Source organism: Balaenoptera physalus (assembly GCF_965194825.1).
Source record: "Balaenoptera physalus genome assembly, chromosome: 2".
NCBI lineage: Eukaryota > Metazoa > Chordata > Mammalia > Artiodactyla > Balaenopteridae > Balaenoptera > Balaenoptera physalus.
The window spans coordinates 63,956,422-63,970,579 of record NC_138883.1 but is presented as its reverse complement, the minus strand read 5'-3'; the positions used below and the strand labels follow the sequence as shown (position 1 = coordinate 63,970,579).

General features: G+C 41.1%; 1 pseudogene across 1 annotated transcript in view; it reads left to right on the top strand.

Annotated features, from left to right (window-relative positions):
• The first annotated feature begins 3,409 nt into the window (after positions 1 to 3,409).
• The window catches only part of LOC309656055 (nuclear receptor coactivator 4 pseudogene), a 34,456-nt pseudogene continuing 23,707 nt past the window's right edge, over positions 3,410 to 14,158 (top strand). The window contains exon 1 of the transcript XR_014268834.1: positions 3,410 to 5,001. The product of XR_014268834.1 is annotated as a nuclear receptor coactivator 4 pseudogene (transcript). The remainder of the gene's footprint in view (positions 5,002 to 14,158) is intronic.

Sequence of the window (14,158 nt, the reverse complement as noted above, 5' to 3'; positions counted from 1 at the left end):
TATTCCATTTAATTATTCTTCTGAAATGCTGATTAATTTATTATTTTTTATAATTAATTAATTAATTTATTTATTTTTGGCTACGTTGGGTCTTTTTTTTAGCATTTAAAAAAATTTATTTATTTTATTTATTTTATTTTTTGGCTGCATTGGGTCTTCATTGCTGTGTGCAGGCTTTCTCTAGTTGCAGTGAGCAGGGGTTACTCTTCATTGCGGTGCATAGGCTTCTCATTGCGGTGGCTTCTCTTGTTGCGGAGCACGGGCTCTAGGTGCGCGGGCTTCAGTAGTTGTGGCTCGCGGGTTCTAGATTGCAGGCTCAGTAGTTGTGGCACACAGGCTTAGTTGCTCCATGGCACGTGGGATCTTCCTGGACCAGGGCTCGAACCAGTGTCCCCTGCATTGGCAGGCGGATTCTTAACCACTGTGCCACCAGGGAAGCCCTGCGTTGGGTCTTCGTTGCTGTGCACGGGCTTTCTCTAGTTGCAGCGAGCGGGGGCTTTTCTTCATTGCAGTGCGCGGGTTTCTCATTGCAGTGGCTTCTCATTGTGGAGCACAGGCTCTAGGCATGCAGGCTTCAGTAGTTGTGGCTCACAGCCTCAGTAGTTGTGGCACATGGGCTCAGTAGTTGTGGCTTGCGAGCTTAGTTGCTCTGCGGCATGTGGGCTCTTCCTGGACCAGGGCTCGAATCTGTGTCCCCTGCATTGGCAGGTGGATTCCTAACCACTGCGCCACCAGGGAAGTCCCTGAAATAATGATTACTTTAATACTTAGGATCCAATAGAATTGATCACATTTAAAATGGTATGTCAGACGCACTTCTGATTAAGGAATCAAGCTGGTACCAAAAAAAGTCATGACGCTCTCTCTTTCAGATGATAAGCCTTTAGAAAAAGGTCACTCAATGGGAAAGTTACAGAGATAAAGGGTTGTATTTATGGTGTTTCTAATAATTTGAGTCCTCTGTGAAACTATCAGCTGCCTGGCTTTCTGGAAGGTAACCAGTAGAGGGCACTCTAGGCCTCAAAGACTGCAGAAAAAGCTCCAGGATTGCCAGAAGCCTTAATCGTTTACCTTCTTCAAGATACTTTCACCTTATTATGAGCTTGCCTGCTGGATGACTGCAGAGTAGGTTTTTTTTTTTGTGCGCATGTGATGAAAATAAAAAATTATGAACTCTCAAATAACCATGTTAGTATTACACAAATAATTTTTTTTTAGATCCAATGTTCTTGCATCAGTGTTCCCTAATTATTCAACTTGGTTTTTGAATCAGTTACTTTTATGATACAGGATTCCTGGACATAACCTACCCACGATTATCAGGATTTCATAACCCTGAACACTCTTCCCTGAATCCATATACATTGCCTGAACCTAAGTACAATGCGGATCTATTTCTACGCCAGCTTTTAATCAACCTATAAAACACTGACGTGCTCCCAGCAGTTTGGCAGGGGAGCAAAGCATACTCTTTTTTCACCTTTTATAAACAGTGTATAAAATAGGATTATAACTTCCCCATGAACATGCAGATACAACTAGAACTTCACCAGAAACAAACCAGTGGGTACTTTAGATGCATAAAATTTCCTCTGGAAGTGGGAGGAAAACTAATATTTGCCAAAGATCCAGCATAAGTCAGGCGCTTGCTAGGTGTTTCCTGCACACGAGCTCATTTCAGGCTCCTATTGTCGTGCCTACTTTACAGCTGGGGAAACAAAGGTGCTCAAGGACATCCAGTTAGCTAGTGGCAGGGGGAGAAGCAAACCCAGATGTTTCTGGCCTCGTGTGCCTTTTTTTCCCCCGGGGAGCTACCCTGGTCTCTGTTCAGCCACTCTGCCACCATTTTCCCTGTCACTTTCTGGGACTGTACTTCATAGGCGGGTTCATTTTCAGTGATTCCTGGTTGTCTATATTTTGGAATTTGCCTGTTAATTGAATATGCCATCTGTTGTTGTGAAACTGACGAAACTGCCCCAAACAAGGGTAATAGAGGTTTAAAAAGAAAAAAGAACTTTTTTGTAGGGGCTGAATGTTGGGAGAGGGGGGTTGGGCAAGGGCGGTGAAGGGAGACTTTTGTTTTTCAGTCTGTTATTTCTGTAACGTTTGAATATTTTATGATTTGAACATATTCATGCAGTATTTTTTTTAATAGAGAAGGAGAAAAAGAAACTTTCCGGGAAAATATGAAAAAACAAGGTAGAAAGGGCCACAATACAGTATATATTCTATTTTTATGATATATTTATAGTAATTTGAAGATAAAGACCTCTTTTGAGAGAGCGAAAAAGACCAAAGTCTCATTATATGGCTATTCTCTTCTCTTCATCCCTCACACCCTATACTCAGAAACACAAACAAAAGCCTCTTTTTGCTTCCTCTGACGGAACAATGATGACTAAGTGAATAAATCATCCAGTCACCAAAACTTCATTCCCAGTCATTTGACACCATTTAGGGAATACTATGTTGGAAATGTGCAGCTGTTCGAATCCCCACCAGCACCACCCCTTCAGATGAGCGCATCTGAGGAATAGGAAAGAAGTAGTCAATACTACAGTTTCTAAATGAACGGTGGATGTTCCATTTAAAGAGTTATACTGTTAATTTGAAGGTGAAAAGGGTGGAAATATGTTTCCCTCTTTCTTCTCCTTAACTCCAGCGCAGATTATTTTCATAATAAATTGAAGGAAATAAAGTTAAACTTTTTAGGGTTAAATTTACAAACTACAGCCTGTTAAATTCATTCACGGTCCTGTAAACAACTCTAAAGTAAGGTTTGTACCAGGAAACTGAAGTACGATGGTGTTAAATTTTAGACACGAAAAGGGTTTAATAATCTCCCCCTGATGATTCAGTATCTGCTGAGAAGAGTTTACCGCAGAGAAACTCGACAATAGGAACAGTGTCACCACACTTCCCCCTCCTCTATTACTCATACTGCTTTGAAACCTTATTAAAGCTGGTGCATTGTGAAAGCCCTATTTATTCTAGTTATTCTGGCAAAAATTCCCTTCTTAGGTAGCAAGAACACCTCAAACCTCTTTTCAACTTTCAGCAGCCAGTATCCTACTTTCCCTCGTTCTCACCACCTGAATAACCTGGAATGCTTATGTATTCAGCAGTGCTTCCTGGGTGAGGCAAATTTTGTACATATGTGTTATTATATATATACATGTATACATATTGTGTGTGTACACACACGTGTATATGCACACGCATTACACATATATGTATATACGTGTGTGTATGTTCATATGTCTATCTTAAGAAACTGAGGGCCTACAGAGCAGATTTTCCTTTTGCCTGCCTTTACTGGTTTTCTCTCTGATCCTTTTAAAATCACTGAGTTACTGGCGGATAGATTTGTTCTTCACAAACCTTTCAAGGTAATCATATGTGTAAGATCTAGCTAACAAGCTGAGTGGATTTGCTGCAGTCATTGTGACTATGTTATGTTCACCTATTTGATATTTTTGCTTCATTCTCTTGGTTCTCAAGATTTCTTGGCAAATATGCTTTTCAGAGAGCTTCTTAATTCATCAACTTAGGTGGCCTTTTGTTTTTAATAGTATGAAAATTTATTATTTTACGTAACAAGAAGTCCAGAGGTGGGGAAGCTTTGGAGTTGGTTAACTCAGTGGCTCAATGTTGTCAAGGACACAGATTCTTTCCACTTGTTCCCTGGCCATCCCAACTGAATTGGCTTTTGTCCTCCCGTTTGTTCCTTCATGGTCTCCTCGGCAACTTCTCTTCCTGATAATTATTCTGGATTCTTTCTCCGGTTTCCTTACCTGAAGCAGTTTTGCATCAGGAGATCTGTCTGGGGTTTTGCCCCTCTAGCTTGCCCACCACCCTCCCCTCCAGAAGGTTACCTGATCTGACTCCAGCTGGTATAGCTCTGGGTCCCAAGGTCCCTCTCCTGGCCTGGTCTTGAGAATTAATTTGCACCTTGAATTTAAAACCATACGCAGCTAAGGGGTGGGACTCATTGTTTCTTCCTCATTACCTGGGCACCCCACCCCCTGGTTCTTCTGGGTCTCCAGCGTGTCCTGCTGCTTCTCTGACCTGGAAGTCTTCCAGGGCTCAGACTGGTCCTCCTCACAGAATGGTCTCTCCCCTGGGAAAGTCACCGTTCTGTGGCTCCCCCTCTCACTCCTCTGTGACTCTCTTCACCTTACCTAGGGAGAGATTCCGGTTCCCATCTCCAATCATGGCATGTTGGTCTTGTCACCTGCATGTTCTGTCATTACTGTGACTTGAACGTGCCCCAAGCTGAATGCCTCATTCCTTCCCCACCCAGACTTGTCATTGTGTAGCTGCTGTTAACATTTATTATTGTATTTCAATGTGGTTTAAAGCTAAGATCTGAAAAATAGTGGGATTATATTCAGTACAAGCCACTTCTTTAAGAAGTACATGGGCCAAAAATGAAGATGAAAAATTGCTGCATTTAGTTATGAGGTCCATTGATGTAAATGAAAATTAAGAGGAAAACAATAGCTCTAGCTCCAAAGGCGGAAGGCCTGAATTTCAGAGTGACTGGATGAGACATGACAATTAAATGCAATGTGTGATTTTTTTCCCTTTTTTTTCATTTTGAAATCTAGATTAAAAGAAAAAAAAACCTACAAAGGATATTGTTGGGACAACTGGGAATATCGGAATATGGACTGTATTTTAGATTACACTAGTGCATTAATGTTAAATTTCCTGAGTGAGATTCTTATTCCATGTAGAAGGAATGTCCTTGTTCTTAGGAAACACATACTAAAGTATTTTGGGATGAAGTGTCAGTGTCTATAATTAACTCTTTTTTTTTTTTTAACCATAAGCTCTTTTCTTAAAAAATTTATTTAATTTATTTTATTTTTGGCTGCATTGGGTCTTTGTTGCTGCACGCGGGCTTTCTCTAGTTGCAGCGAGAGAGGGCTACTCTTCGTTGCGGTGCATGGGCTTCTCATTGCGGTGGCTTTTCTTGTTGTGGAGCACGGGCTCTAGGTGCGCGGGCTTCAGTGGTTGTGGCACACGGGCTCCAGAGTGCAGGCTCAGCAGTTGTGGCACGCGGGCTTAGTTGCTCCATGGCATGTGGGATCTTCCCGGACCAGGGCTCAAACCCGTGTCCCCTGAGTTGGCAGGCGGATTCTTAACCACTGCACCACCAGGGAAGCCCTATAATTAACTCTTAAATGGTTTAGCTGAAAATTAAAAATTAAAAAGCAGAAAGAGAGAAAGCAAATGCAGTGAAATTCAGTTGATAAATCTAAATGAACAGCATATGGTGTTCATTGTGCTACCTGTAACTTTTCTGTTTGCAATTTGTTTGAAATTCTTCAGAATAAAAAGTTGGGGAAAAGCAGTGACTGGTGGAGAAAATCACTTTTCTGATTCAAGGACTCCGTGTGTGTGTGTGTGTGTGTGTGTGTGTGTGTGTGTGTGTGTGTGTGTGTAGGGGGTATCAAGGTTTAAGTTTATATTTAGAAATTTCGGAGGTATAATCATTCAAGAAACAGATGTGATCATTGCCTGTTTAAAACCAATAACAGTTTGAACTGTTCTAACGGGTGGAAGGGCTGCTTAGGAATGCTTGCTGAAGACAGGGGTTGCATCAGTCTGCTCTCTGAAGGCCTCTACCACTTGGCAGACAGCCCTGTTCTCTGGACATACGCCCCATGAAGGAATTGGGCTGCATATCTCAACTGCAGTGCTCAGATACAGGAATGGTCGCCTGGCTCTGTCCCACGGATTGGGTCACCATGGGAGGTGGGAAGTAATGCATTGATCCTGTCAGTTGTCAGGCTCTGTTCTAGGCTTTCACGTACATCATCTCTTACCATTGCACAGCTTCCCGGTGTGGTAGGAATTATCATTCCTGGCTACAAATGAGAAAACTTTTTTTTTTCTTTTTGAAAACACAGCTGAAACTAGATATGGTTTTTATTTCCTTTTTTTTCTTTCCAGAAGAAAGGTTTTTTTAAATTTTAAAAGTAATATTTTTACCAGATCAAAATCTGTAACAAGAGCTGCTAGTTGTTGATACGGCATAAAGTAGTCTGATTTATGTATATTATGTCATTTGCCTCTTGCTGCAACCTCGTAGGTAGGTATTCCTCTGAAGGGAGGTTAAGTAACTCACCCAGCTCACTCAGCTACTAGGTGGCAGAGGTAGAGCTAGAACTGGAAATCAGATCAGGCTAACACCAAAGTCCATGTTCTTACTTACAGCTGCCTTCTAATTATAAAAATGTATGTGTTTATTGTAAAAATATTTGAAAAATACAGAGTCTGAAGAAGAAATAAATTCCCCTGAAATCCTGTCTACCAAAATAAATCACCAGTAACATTGTTTTCAATCTTTTTCTCTGCATATATCTTTTGTATATATAATATATATATTTGCATAAATATTAAGTGAAAAGCAAGAGACAAAACTACACTGAATAATTCTACTTTTCAAAAATATGTGGGGCACTTCCCTGGCGATCCAGTGGTTAAGAATGCACGCTTCCAATGCAGGGGGTGTGGGTTTGATCCCCCGTCAGGGAACTAAAATCCCACATGCTGCGTGGCATGGACAAAAAAATAAAATTAAAAAAAAAAAGAAAGGCTTATTTTTAAAAAATGTGGAAATGATAAATAAACAGGACTCTTACTCCACATTCATTTTTAATCTAACGTTATGTAATGAATGTTTCCCAATATCATTAAATATTACTCAGAAGCATGATTTTTTTAATGGCTGCATATTTCATTGTGTAAATTTTCTGTAATTTAGCCTTTATATTGATTCTTTTTTTTTTTCCATCAAAAAATGGTGGGGGGGCTTCCCTGGTGGCGCAGTGGTTGAGAATCTGCCTGCTAATGCAGGGGACACGGGTTCGAGCCCTGGTCTGGGAAGATCCCACATGCCACGGAGCAACTAGGCCCGTGAGCCACAACTGCTGAGCCTGCGCGTCTGGAGCCTGTGCCCCGCAACGGGAGGGGCCGCGATAGTGAAAGGCCCGCGCACCGCGATGAAGAGCGGTCCCCGCACCGCGATGAAGAGTGGCCCCCGCTTGCCGCAACTAGAGAAAGCCCTCGCACGAACCGAAGACCCAACACAGCCAAAAATAAATAAATAAATAAATAAATAAATAAATAAATAAAGTAGCTATTAAAAAAAAATGGATTTAAAAAAAAAATGGTGGGAAATATCTACATAAATTTTTGTTCTATTTTTATGAATGATCAGATATATACTGAGCTCCTACTGTGTGCCAGGTACCTCTGTGCTCGGCACGAGAGACAATGGTGAGCAAAAGAGGCACAGTTCCGTCCTTCAGGGAATTAGCAATCTAGTGGGGGAAATTTAATAAACATTAATCCACTGATCATATACAAAATTGTAAATACATCCTGTGATAAAAAGGGAAGGCACATGTTGCTGGACGGCACATACCACCAGAAAAACCTGCCCTAGTGTGTGGGATCATGGAAGGTCTCCCCAAGGAAATAATATTGGGCTTGAGATCTGAGTGAAAAGTAGGAGCTAGCTGAGCAAGGAAGCTGGACAAGAGCATTCTAGGCAGTGGGAACAGTGGATGCAAAGTCCCTTTGACAGGAAGCAGCACAGGGCATTGGAGGAAGAGTCAGTGTAGCAAGTTTACAGGAGGGGGTACAATCCTGAAGCTGGGTTAGGAAATCTCTCATTTTCTTTCGTAAAGAACCAGTTTTTACAATCTTGGTTTAACTGAAAATTTAAAATTTAGGAGTTAATTTCCACATATTTGTGAATTTCCTAAATTTCTTTCCATTACTAATTTCTAATTCCACTCCATTGTGATCAGAGAACATACTTTGTTTCAATCCACTGATTCAAACTAGAAAAGCAAAGATAATTTTTTATTTGTTTTGTTTTCCTTTAATCTCCCAAGCCTTGGCACGGCGCATAGTGGCAGTAAATAGAAGGACCAAAGTATCACCCCACAGATTCGCTTACTGGTTATAGGGGAAAACACAGCTTTGTAATGAGAGGGATCAGACTGCAATCGTATGACTGCACTGATCGATCTTGGCCTCAGTATTGGTGGGGCAACCAGATATTGTGTGCACCTGACATGATGTAGTATAAAGGACACAGCATTACCTATGAAGTATTCTCACCAAATATGTTTAACCTGAATCTAACCAACCTTGTATATCCAACTACCAGCTTACAAGGAATAGAGGAACAAGGGAAATGACATCCCAAGGAAACCATCAGACAAAGTGAGAAGGTAGGACATTCTTCAGGACATACTGAGTTCTTCAACAAGTCAATGGAATTAAAAAAAAAAAAAAGCGGAGACTATACTAGATTACAAGAGACTTCTGAAGAATAAAACAAGGGGCTTCCCTGGTGGCGCAGTGGTTGAGAGTCTGCCTGCCAATGCGGGGGACACGGGTTCAAGCACTGGTCTGGGAAGATCCCACATGCCGCGGAGCAACTGCGCCCGTGAGCCACAATTACTGAGCCTGTGCTCCGCAACGGGAGAGGCCGCAATAGTGAGAGGCCCGCGCACCGCGATGAAGAGTGGCCCCCGCTTGCCACAGCTAGAGAAGGCCCTCGCACAGAAACGAAGACCCAACACAGCCATAAATAAATAAATAAATAAAATTTAAAAATAATCTGTTTGTACTTTAAAAAAAAACAAAAACACAACGAAATGCAACATGTGGATTTTGTTGGACAGTGGTTTGAACACACCAGCTGTAAATGACATTTTGGGGAAAACTGGGGAAATTGTAATATAGATCAGGTATTAGATTATATTAAGAAATTGTTAATTTTGTTAGGTGTGATAAAGGTCTCTCTCTGATGCACAGCCAGGGCTCAGAATCTCAGGTTCGGGCTCAGTGAGACTCAGGCAGCAGACCTAGGTTTCCACAAGACCAATAGGTAGTCCTAATCTCCCTGGATTTACCTCAGCAGGGAGAGAAAACCACTGCTACAGGAATATCTCTGGATAAAAAGAAGTGGTTGCTTAAAGGTCTGATATCTGAAAAGTATGGATGGCAGGTCTGTAATACATAAAAATTCCAGTAAGTCCAATAGATCCTTGGGAAGAACGTGGATTTCACTGGAGTGAAAATTGTTCTGGAGCCCCCAAGGATCCAATATTATGATTGATTCTTCAGAATAAATCAATAATAAGTAGAGTCATGCGCTGCCCTATTTTTCACCTGTTCTATGTCACTGTCCAGGAAGAAACTAACACTTCCTGTTGGAATTTTTGGTAGAACTTCAGCTTTGGTCAGTTCTCTCTCATAACTCCTTCCTCATGTCCACACACAAAATGTGGGGATGTGAAAAAGCCTGCATTAGTAAATGGGATTTCTTATTTTGCCTTAGAATAGGCTTGTTTGTGCATCATATGAGCTGAAGTTCATGCTACCTTAAAAAAAAAAAAGTTGTGATAGTTTAAACTGTCTGTTTTGTTTTCTATTAATTTAACTGTTCATAGAATCCATCACCCTAATAAAGTTAACCACAAATCGGACAGCTGGATCACCACAGTTTGGATGGCCACCTACCTAGTTCCACTGACTGGTCCAGGAATACTGCAGAAAGCAAAGTCCATGAATCTTTATTTTTATTTATTTATTTTTTAATTTTTTATTTTATTTATTTATTTATGGCTGTGCTGGGTCTTCGTTTCTGTGCGAGGGCTTTCTCTAGTTGCGGCAAGTGGGGGCCACTCTTCATCTCGGTGCACGGGCCTGTCACTATCGCCGCCTCTCTTGTTGCGGAGCACAGGCTCCAGACGCGCAGGCTCAGTAATTGTGGCTCACGGGCCCAGTTGCTCCGCGGCATGTGGGATCTTCCCAGACCAGGGCTCGAACCCGTGTCCCCTGCATTGGCAGGCAGACTCTCAACCACTGCGCCACCAGGGAAGCCCCATGAATCTTTATTTTAGATCTCACTTCTCTTATCTTGATGTAGAGCTTGCAGCCCCAGATTCTACATAATGTTTCTAAGTATTGGGAAAAGGAGGAAAGGAGGAAATTCACATGTATTGAGTAGCTATTATTGGTCAGGCATTATACTAACTACTTAATCTATTTTCAATCATTTAATTGGGGATGAATATAAAGTAGTAGTTAAGAAGGTTGACTCTAAAAAAATGAAATCAGAGGGAGAGAGAAGGATGGAGGGAAGAAGCAGGGATGTAAAACTGGTAAAATATTAACAATTATTGAATCTAAATGGAGGGTATACAAGTACTCTGTACTATTCTTTTAACTTTTGAAATTTTTCACAATAAAAAAAAGAATGTCTTTAAATAGTTAAACATAGTTGTCATGTGACCTAGCATATGACTGCTAGATACATAACCAAGAGAAACGAAAGCCCGCATCTGCATACAAAAAAACTTGTACACAAATGCTCACAGTCCCATTACTCATGATAGCCAAAAGGTGGGAACAACCCAAAAGTTGATGAATAGATAAACAAAACTGGTATATCCATACAATGGAATATTATTTGGCAATAAAGAGGAATGAAGTCCTGATACATATGCAAAAATATGGATAACTTTTGAAAGCATTATGCTAAGTAAAAGAAGCCAATCATAAAAAAACACATATTTTATGATTCTATTTACATAAAATGTTTAGAATAGGCAAATCTATAGAAACATGAATTAAATTAATAGCTGCCTAGGGCTCGAAGTAGGGGATTGGAGGTGGAGTGGTTGTTAATGGATATGAGATTTCTTTTAGGGGGGATGAAAATGTTTTAAAATTAGATTGTGGTGATGGCTGCATAACTTTGAATATAATAAAAACCACTGAATTTTACACTTTAAGTGGGTGAATTGTATGACATGTGAATTATATCTCAATAAAGCTGTTTAAAAAAAAAAAAAGAATGACAAGTCTGGAGTCAAGACTGCCTGAGTTTGGATCCTGCCTCTACCACTTCCTTTGTCATGTAAACTTGGGCAAGTTATTTAACCTCTAAGCAACAGTTTTTAACCTGTAGAGAAGTAGTAGCACCACTACTAGCCTTGTTTGGGGGGATAATCTATTAGAAAGTCTACGTGAAGTGCCCACAGTAAATGCTCAATAAATATTAGCTATTATCAATATTACTGGTTATCCAACAACCCTAGAGGTTGGTATTAATCCCATTTTTCAGATGAGGACTCTGAGCCCAAAAAAGTTAATACTTTGCCTATGGTTACGCATCTAATAGAAAGTAACAGTGGGCATTCTGATGACACATGACTGCAAAAGCCAGGCTTTTCCACCATAAAATTTTGCCTGTCAGAGTAGATGTATCTTTTGTGGTATAATATGCATTTATAGAAAGTGCTTTAAGAGTCATGTAACTCATGTGAGAAATCAGTATGCTGAAAAAAAAACCACTTCTAATTTTGACATAGCCTTTTATGCCAAAGTGATATTATTTAATATTTTCCAGACTTCTCTAGCTTGATCATCTGATATAAAGGGGATCAATAAGATCACAATTTGTCTTTGTGAGAAACAAGCAGACTTTCCCTCTATTCATGTGGTATTCTGAATGGCCCTGGGCTATTTTTACAGCCAGGTTAATGGAATTAATAACATATTATCTAAGCACAGCACTGAACACTTTCCACCTGTGTTAAAGCTGTTGACATATTTATTCTCTTCCCCTTCTCAGCCAAGCTCCTTTAGGGCGGTTAAGGATTTTATTTTATTCTATTTATTTATTTTTTGGCTGCGTTGGGTCTTCATTGCTGCACGTGGGCTTTTCTCTAGTTGCGGTGAGCGGGGGCTACTCTTTGTTGCAGTGCGCGGGCTTCTTACTGCAGTGGTTTCTCTTGCTGCGGAGCACGGGCTCTAAGCGCGCAAGCTCAGTAGTTGCGGCACACAGGCTTAGTTGCTCCGCGGCATGTGGGATCTTCCCGGACCAGGCATCAAGCCCGTGTCCCCTGCATTGGCAGGCAGATTCTTACCCACTGCGCAACCAGGGAAGTCCCTGGGCAGTTAAGGATTTTAAACATAGAATGTATTCAGTAAATTATTTTTGAATGAATGAATAAATGAATGAAGGAACAAATACATGCAAGCCACACCCTTCAGCAGTCATTGGCTCTAATGTGGCAATAGATTTTCCTACAGATTGGGTACTTCATATTAAGGACCAGATGGAGAATAAGATTTACAACTAAAGAGTCAAGGTCCTTCCTCATCCCAGAAATGGGCAAAAAGCCATAATAATCCATATTAAGCTGTAAATTCAACTACCACTTATTTCTGAAAAATACTAAAAGTTCCCTTTAATCATCTCCCTCTCTACCCCACTCCCAAAACCAAACACACATACGCAGCTGGGATTTTCCTGTTTCCTCCTTAAACCTGTTAAACAATGTCTGATTAAGGTTAACAATCTAGAGTAGGATGTACTTTAGTGGCATAAGTGGTCTATACTATGGAAAGCCTTCCAGCTACCATAGGAAACAAGTCTGTGTGAATACTTAAATACAGAAGTCTAGCCTGCTACACCAATTAGACCCGAGTTTTACACCTCCCTAGAGGGAAATTATATACCTGGCACATGTGTGTCTGGCACGTACTATGCATTCAGCAGTAAATGTCTGCTGCCTGAATGACAGAAATAGTCCGCTTTTCTTTGGTTCCTATTCATATTGCCCATATTTTAGATTAGAATTCTCATTTTTCCAGTACAAATTTGAGTTCCACTGTGCGGGTTAGGGGCAATGCTACAGATGAGAAAATAAGAGGAGGTTTGAAAATCAGTCCCATTAGAGAAAGAGGAAAGTGAAGAGGTTTATGGAAAACCAGAGTCCTTTATACTAGATTATTCACTCGGGTTTTAACTCTCTGCCAGTCAATTCAGTTCTCCTTATTCTGTGGTCATGGTATGGCCTCAAACCTGTCTAGACTTTTTTTTTTTTTTTTTAATAAATTTATTTATTTATTTATTTATTTTGGCTGTGTTGGGTCTTCGTTGCTGCACGCGGGCTTTCTCTAGTTGCGGCGAGCGGGGCCTACTCTTCGTTGCGGTGCGTGGGCTTCTCATTGCGGTGGCTTCTCTTGTTGCGGAGCACAGGCTCTAGGTGTACGGGTTTCAGTAGTTGCGGCACGCAGGCTCAGTAGTTGTGGCTCGCAGGCTCTAGAGCACAGGCTCAGTAGTTGTGGTGCACGGGCTTAGTTGCTCTGCGGCATGTGGGATCTTCCTGGACCAGGGCTCGAACCCGTGCCCCCTGCATTGGCAGGTGGATTCTTAACCACTGCGCCACCAGGGAAGCCCTAGACTTTTGTTAATGAATGCTCACAAAGAGGGGAGAGGAGGCAAAGCAAGAGGCAAATCCACTCCCAATTTTGAAAAAACAAAAAAACAGAACAAAAACCCCCTCATAGCACAGGTCTTACTAAGTAAAAGTCAGTGATGTCATCTTTGAAAACAGAGGGCAATGATTTAGTGCACTCAAAGACTGTGAAGATTGTGGGCCTCCCTGATAATTCCCTGACCATAGGCAAAATAAATATCCAGAGATAAATGAGGCAGGATATTCTACTGTAAAATCTGGAAACACAGGACCGCTAAGATCCTCCCTAGTTCATATGAAATTTCATTCAATTGTTCAACAACCTTTTAATTAATTAATTTTTTTGGCCATGCCATGCGGCTTATGGGATTTTAGTTCCCCGACCGGGGATCAAACCCAGGCCCTCGGTCGTGAGAGTGCCGAGTCCTAACCAATGGACCGCCAGGGAATTCTCAGCAACCTTTTAATTTAAGTGCTTTCTATGTACCAGGGAACTATTTTAGGTGCTGAAGATCCAAATTAGGGGCTGAAAAGAATGTGAAACATGAAGAACGTTAGGAGACAGCTGTAGGAAATAATATTGGTAGAAACCTTCTCTCAACCCTATAAGGCCCCATAGAGTACTGGCTATTCTCCCTCTTCCTTGACAGGTAAACTTCTTGAAAGAATAGTGTGTACCTATGTTACTGTATAGTATTATGAATAACCATTCAGAAGCTTGTACAGCAATGTGAGATGGTCATGACACCCAAGCCTGTCATCAGTGGACCTGTCTTGTTGAAAAGAGTCTAGATCAGTTTGGTTGTCATCCAACCCTTAGGGTACCTTACACCTGGTGCAAGCGGCATGCTAAT